At 38.6% G+C, this 7614-nt stretch overlaps 1 long non-coding RNA gene across 1 annotated transcript in view; it reads right to left on the reverse strand.

Annotated features, from left to right (window-relative positions):
* The window catches only part of LOC110265728, a 4740-nt gene extending 4419 nt beyond the window's left edge, over positions 1-321 (reverse strand). Inside the window, exon 1 of the long non-coding RNA XR_002351976.1 lies at positions 308-321. This is a non-coding gene — a long non-coding RNA (uncharacterized LOC110265728). The remainder of the gene's footprint in view (positions 1-307) is intronic.

Below are 7614 nucleotides of genomic sequence, written 5' to 3' on the forward strand. Positions count from 1 at the left end.
TTTTCAATATATATATATATAAAAGAGTATTTTATAAAGGGTATTGTAGTCATTTTCTATAAAAAAATAATTTAGACCGGTTTACAATTTAGTTCATCAATTTTTTGACCAAATCAATTTGTTTGATCTAATTTTGACAAAAATAACACAGTTTAATCAGTTATATATATTAAATTTTAATTATTAGAAAATATCTTTAAAAAAAAGACATTTTAAACGTCTTTATCTAAGTGGCTCTTTTTTTTAAGATGAAAAGTGACTGAGTCAAGTACCATAACCTTTAGTTCGTGGGTGGTGTAGGAGTCACGTTTTTATTTTTGATATTGGGAGAAAGATGGTGTAAAATCGAGTTATGGGAGTGCAGGGTATTTTACGTGATTGTGATAGCTATGATCAAGAAATTGGACAGTTTGATTTAAAGAATAGAAATTGAACAGTCCGATTAGAGGCTGGATAGGTACACAAATTAGACCGTCTGATTTATATCCCTAGCCACATGTCAAACATGCAACAACCCCAGTCCATTTGCTTGTATACCATCTATCTGAATACTTCAACCCCTCATTTTACTTTCATTCTTCATCTCCAACCCCACCTTCATCACTTTTACTCTCCACCATTCATGCATCAATGAAACCGGTTTAAAGAAAAAAAAAATTGGACCACTAATTAACAATGCCAAGAAGAAGGAGAATAAAAGATGTCAATCGTCCGGAGCTCTATGTTACTAATTATCTTGATCATCCTAATTATGTAAGTTTGTATTTTCAAATATTTTGATTTAATTAAAATAATAGTGATAATGTTAGAGATTAATAGTTTATTATAGTGATAATGTTAGAATTTAGTGTAGTAATAATTTTTAAATATTTTGATTTAATTAAAATAATAATGATGATGTTAGAGATTAGTAGTTTATTATAGTGATAATGTTAGAGATTAGTGTAAGTATTTTATTATAGTGATAATGTTAGAGTATAATTTTTAAATATTTTGATTTAATTAAAATAATAGTTGTACTAGAAGTCTTCGATACGGGTAGTGAGATGGATCGGGAACCTTAGGGTCGAAGCGGATGCCAGGTTGTTCGACTGGAGCAATGGGGATGGTACCTGCAAAGACACTCTGACGCTCAAGTCAGAATGGATCTGAGAGGTATAGGGTGTGTAGAGTGAATGCCATACCTGAGGGGGTCTAGGGCTCCCCTTTATATAGGTGATGGTAATTATCTTATCTTATCTTATCTGGTTAAGATAAGGGAGGTATTTGAATTTGATTATTAGTTAGAAGCTCTAGGGGGCCGGTTTCGGGCCTTCTAGAAGGGCGAGACGAGTAGGACCCGGGGAACTGGGTTTGGTGGACCGCTCCGGATATGGGGTTCGTGGGTCGGGTCCAAAACAGTTGCTCCTGCAGCGGGAGGGCGAGCGAGGTCGGCCTCTGCCACTGGAGGAAGTAAGGTTTTCCGCTAAGGGTGGCGTCGCTTGGTCGGAAGCTCGGCCCGACGATTCCCTTGCTGGTTTGGTGATGGTGCGAGGTTACGTGGAGATGCTTTCCGTGTCTTTAGAGTCTGTGCTGGTTTTGGAATTTTTGTTTCCTTATGCCCGTTGTGTTTCCCGAGGGGTCTCAGCAGTTATGTGATCAGTGGGTGCATTTATTGCGAGGGGATGTTCGGTCTATCTTTCCACTATTGCCCTTCGACTTTGTGTGGTTTTGGGGTATTTTCGTCCTTGTGCCTCCCTCAACTGTTTTTGATTTTGGCTATTCTGTTCCCTCATCCTAGTTTGTTTTTGAAGTGCCTTATTGTCCTTCTTCTTGCTGTCATTTTCATATTTCTTTTCTCATATTTTTGGTGTTTTGTTGCCTTCCTCCCTGCTCTCTGTTCGCGTGTTTCCCTTGGCTTGCTTGTGCTCTATTTCCTGCTTCTGCATCTTTCATTTCTATGCTCATTCCTAGCAGGTTGGTGTTCCTTTCCTTCTTTGTAATCTATTTTGTTTGTGTTTGTTTGTATTCTGCTTTTTACTTATGTGCTAATGCTTCGGATGAGGGTAGTGGGTGGGGGAAATGGGCACCACTTGAATTTGTAGGCGTAGAATGTGGTGAGTAGTAGTTTATTAGTTACTTTTCCTGTTTGTTTTTCGCTGCCTAGCTCTGGTAGGCTGATGGTGGTGCTCCTCCCTGTTTTAGGTATGTCTAGGCGGAGAAGTGAGGGTGTGGGTGCTCCGATAGCCCCAGCCGGGGGCATCCCCGCTCGTTATTCCTGGGTAACCAGCGACGTTTGGGGGGTGCCGTCTCGGATGACGGACGCAGACCTCCAGCGGCTCCGCGACCAAGGGGCGGTTTGTGGGGGGGGGGGGGTGAGCCTGAGCGCCAGTATGAGCTCGTCCTCTCCACTATTGATGAGAGTGTTTGCTATCTAAATCTATGAGAGGGTTTGCTATGTATAATGAACCTTTCCTCCCAAGCAATGAACCCTCATATCCACCCGACTCTCCGATGGATGACACTCTTAGTGTTCTTCTTCAAGGGCAAAGATAGATGCAGCAGAAGACACTAGAGTTCATAGCTACCTTGACCAAGGTAGTAGATAATTTAGCTTCACTGCACATCAACACTCAAAGTACTCCCTTGGCTACATGTGGAGAATCTAATGAAGAACGTGGCATGAAAGAGAAATTAGGAACTCTGGTGGAAAGTGAGGAATGTGGTTTTGTATTGGAACAATTGGAGGAAGCTGTAATTGTTGAAGAGGAAGAAGTGGTTGAAGACTTAGGAGATGCTGAACCTCCATGGGAATCTAGAGTTGCAGAGTGTTCCTCCAAGAAGCTTGAAATTGATGTTGAGGAGGCTAGTGCACAACCTCCAAGGCATATTCCCTATGAAGAATTGGACGGGATAGATCAAGAGACAAGTTCCCTTGGTGATGATGATCATGAATCAAGCCATCCTAGTAATGAATTTACATCCACAAGTGAAATCCTTGAGTTAGAAGAGCCTTCTCTCGATGACATGGAAAGCAACATTGAGGTAGATTCCTCTCAACCTCATATTTATGATTTGAGTGACGGAGAAGAGTTGGGTGAACTCGGTGAGGAAGAGCTTGAAAGTGAAGAATCTCTTCAAAAGGTGGAAGTCCTTCGAAAAGGTTGGACGGGAGTTGAATATGCTTTGTCAAGATCGTTGGAGACTTCTCTCCTAGGTTACCGTCTACTCCTTCATTTGAGTGGGTAAAACTTGTTTCTATTAGCTTTACTGTCCCACTTGAGTATGGTATTCTTGAAACAGATGGCCAACTTAGGAGGCTTTGTGGAATGAAGCGTAAGAAAAGGATGTTTAGTGGTTCGAGTTGCAAATCAAGACTCATCAAGGTTGAGATTTCAAGAGCTAGATGCAAGGGTTGGACTAGTGATCAATTGGTTGGATCTAAGAGAAGAGTTTGGTACTTCATTGAAAATTCGGATTGCTTGCTACCTGGCTGGAACAATGATGATCCACTTAAAGACGGGTGTAGAAACAAGATTTGGGATCCCGGCATACAAGAGGATTAACTTTGGGAGCTCAAAGCATGTGAAGAACTTCATCAAGGCTTGGTGAGTTCACTTAGAAATGTTGGAGCTTATTGGAAGTCCAAGCGTTGGTGGAAGTTTCAAGATGAGTTCAAGCACAAGCCACCATGACAAGGAGCTCACTAAATGTCCAACTTAAGGACTTTAACTAAAAGTGCTAGGTGGGAGACACCCCACCATGGTAAATTCTTCCTATTCTCTCTTTTATTTATATTGGTAATAAGTTGAATTTTCAATTTTTAGTTAGGATAACTTAGTTTGAGTTGTGGTTTTACTCGTTTAATAATGTTTGGCATCACTTTGATAGCTTGTTATTTTCTTATTAAAAAAAAGGGCTGTCACGCGTGTGCGTGACCGATGCGTACGCGTCAATGCCCAAATTTGGTTCGTGCCCAAACCATGTTGGAACGGCGTGACAGCGCGGCCTGGACAGAGAGTTGTGCCAAGACCACGCTGGTGGGGTGCTGGGCGCACAACCCAACCCACGCGTGCGCGTCGCTAACGCGTACGCGTCACATGCATTTTTTATTTTGCGGTTTATTTTGTATTGAATTGAGTGAATTTTATCCATTATTCTCACACTTATTCATATAATTCGCATGTTTTACATTTTCCTTCCTAATTTTGTATTATGATTGAAAACATGCTTCTTTGGCCTTAAATTCACTAATTTTAATCTTCTCTTATTACCATTTGATGCCGTGATATGTTTGTCAAGTGTTTTCAGGGTTTATAGGGCAGGAATGGCTTAGAGGATGAAAAAGAAGTATGCAGAAGTGGAAGAAACACAAGAAATTAAGGATTTCAGATTCTGGTAGCGACGCGCACACGTGGATGACGCGTACACGTGACTGGTGAAACAGACATACGACACGCACACATGGCTGACGCTTATGCGTGGCAAGTGAGATGTCCAGCGACGCGTACGCGTGACAGAGTGTCACGTGCTGCATTAAACAGAAAATGCTGGGGTGATTTCTGGGCTGCTTTTGACCCAGTTTTAAGCCTGAAATTACAGATTAGAGGCTACAGAGTGGAGTTGAAAGGCGGGAATCATTCACTTTTCATTCATTCATACTTTAGGTTTAGATGTAGGTTTCTAGAGAGAGGCCCTCTCCTCTCTCTAGGTTTTAGGGTTTCTACTCTAATTTCTTCTTAGATTTAGATTTAATTTCTGTTTTTATTTACAATTCCTTACAATTTATTGTTCTAGCACCTTTGTTCTTCAATTCTACTTGTTATTTCCTTCACTTTGGTATCCTTATGTTTACGCACTCTTGCTACTCTTATTATTTATTAATGCAATTCATATCTTTATGTTCTTAATGCTTTCTTTAATTTGTGTTATTGATTCCTTACAATTGTTAGTCTTAGATTTTACATTCTCTTATTACTTTTCTATGCTTTTATTTTGTGCCTACCAAGTGTTTGATAAAATGCTTGGTTGGATTTTAAATTAGATTTTTATATTCTTAGCTTTGATTGAGTAATTTGGAGACTCTTGAATTGTCAAAGTCTCTTGTTGGTTGGTGATTGAAAGTTGCTAGTTGGCTTGAGCTTCACTAACTCTAGTCTTTGATTAGGATTTGTGAACTCAAGTTGATTTGCTCACTTGACTTTTCTTCAATTGTTAGAGGTTAACTAAGTGAGAGAAATTCACATTTACCATCACAATTGATGATGATAATGAGGATAGGAATTCTGATTCTCAACCCTTGTCAGAACTTTTCTTAGTTGTTCGTTATTTTCTTGTTATTTACATTTTTTGCTTATTAGACTCAAAACCCAAAAAGATACAATCTCATAACCAATAATAAACATACTTCCCTGCAATTCCTTGAGAGACGACCCAAGATTTAAATACTTCGGTTAATTTTATTGGGTTTGCTTAAGTGACAAACAAATTAAATATTGATTGAGGTTTAATTGTCGGTTTAGATCTATACTTTGCAACACGATTTTATTGAGAAATTCTTTACCGACATTTTTTCTCTGTCAGTAACGTTTCTCATTCCTTTCAAACACCATTTTTACTTCTACTTTCTTCTTGATTTCGATGTAGGCATGTGGTGACCTTTGATCATTTTCCTCATGTAACTCTCTATTTCACCATCCCAAAATTTTCAGCAAGCTGTGAAGAAAGTGTTGAGCCAGTTGTTGTTTTGGATCATTTTCCTCATGTAACTCTCTGTTTCGCCATTCCAAAATTTTCTGCAAGTCGTGAAAAAAGTGTTGAGCTAGTTGCTGTTCTGGTTGTTTGCAAGCTGCTAAGTGAAGTTGATATGTGTCCAATCATTGAAATTTGTTCCAAAGTTGATATTTGTTCAATCACCTAAATTCTTCATACCTTTTGGCAATTTTGAAGAGCATGAATAATATTTTCTGTGAGATTATTGCATAATTGGCATTTATCCTCTCCCCCAAATATGCATGTTTTTCTTTTATTAGTAAAAAATTCTCTAGTGTGTATCTTTTTGTATGAATGCTTTGGCTTTTTGAGGCCCCTTCTACTTCCAAATGAGGGTCCAGTGATTTTTTTGGGGTTTTGACCAGTTCTCTAATGCTCTTATGTAGTTAGTCCTATTTGAGAAATCCCTATCCTCAATATTTTTCCATCCCAATCCGTCCTCTCCTTGATCCTCGGAAGGTGTTGGTGAAGCAACGATCTTCAAGACGGCTTCTATTAAGTAGTTTTTGAGTTTGTTTTTCCCCATTCTCCTTTATTATTAGTCCATTCCCATTTCATGCTCTCCAGGTTAGCCAAATTTTAATCAGCTCCTTTCAACAAGGTGAGTTTAAATTTTTGTTGTTGGTTGAGTTGTGAGTCCGTTTCCATTGTAGTATTTATGAGTAATGACCTCAGTCCATAGAGAATTAGGTTTTTCCTTTAGGTTCCAAATGATTTTTAGCAAGAAAACATCATTCATAGAGTTTAGATTCCTGAAGCTTAGCCCCTTTTCATGCTTGGGGGTGCATATCTCCTTCATGTTGATATTATGGTTCTCGGTATCACACCAAATGAAATCTCTTGGCATTTTTTCCAACTTTACTACAAATCCTTCTAGGCACTCTCCCATGTTGCATCTCAGAGTTAATACTAAGACTTATGACTAATTGGGTCAAGATGATTCTGCCCGCCAAAGAAAAACATTTACTTTTTCACCTTTTTAATTTAATTTATCTATCAGTTATTGTCTTAAAGTTCTCTTTACCTTTTCTGTTGTTGTTGATGATGGCCCCTAGATATCTCCCTAAGGCGTTGTTATCCTGAAATTCAATACTTTTCATTATCTCCTTTTTAACCTGATTTACGGTACTCTTGGAAAACACAATAGAGAATTTGGCTTGGTTAACCTTTATTCCCACAACAAGGTAGAAGGCCTTCAAAATATCTTGGATTTTACCAAACTATTGAGTGGATGCTTTTGCAAATAAAAGGAGGTCGTCTGCAAATATTAGGTGAGAGATAAGGGGTTCGTTTCTTCCAACTCTTATAAGGGTCCAACTTCCTTTTCCAACTTTTTTTCGATGCATTCTGAAAATTTCTTTGTGCCAACCACAAAAAGGTAGCAAAAATAGAATCTCTTTATCTCACTCCTCTAATAAGGTTGAAAGCTTTAGTCTTGCTACCGTTCCAGAGAATATTGTAGTCGGTCGTTTTAACTCCTCGCATGATGATGTTAGAGAATTTGGCCAGTAGGTTGAATTCTTATAACATTTTCTCGATGAAGACCCATTCAATTCTATTGTAGGCTTTCTTAAAATCAATCTTAATGGTCATAAATCCTTTCTTTTCTTTGATTTTCTTCATGGTGTACATCAACTCCTTAGCAATGAGAATATTGTCTTGAATATTTTCTCTGGGGACGAAGCTTGATTGAAAGGGTGAGATTCTCTCATTGAGAAGTGGTTTTAGTCTTTGAACTAGGATTTTAGTTAGGATCTTGCATCTCACATTACAGAAGGCAATCAGTCTGACTTGAGCAGTGAATTATGGATTTTGAACTTTGGGAATGTTGGTATCTAAATTTAATCGCATTAAAACATATTA

This window comes from Arachis ipaensis, chromosome B08, assembly GCF_000816755.2.
Source record: "Arachis ipaensis cultivar K30076 chromosome B08, Araip1.1, whole genome shotgun sequence".
Lineage (NCBI taxonomy): Eukaryota > Viridiplantae > Streptophyta > Magnoliopsida > Fabales > Fabaceae > Arachis > Arachis ipaensis.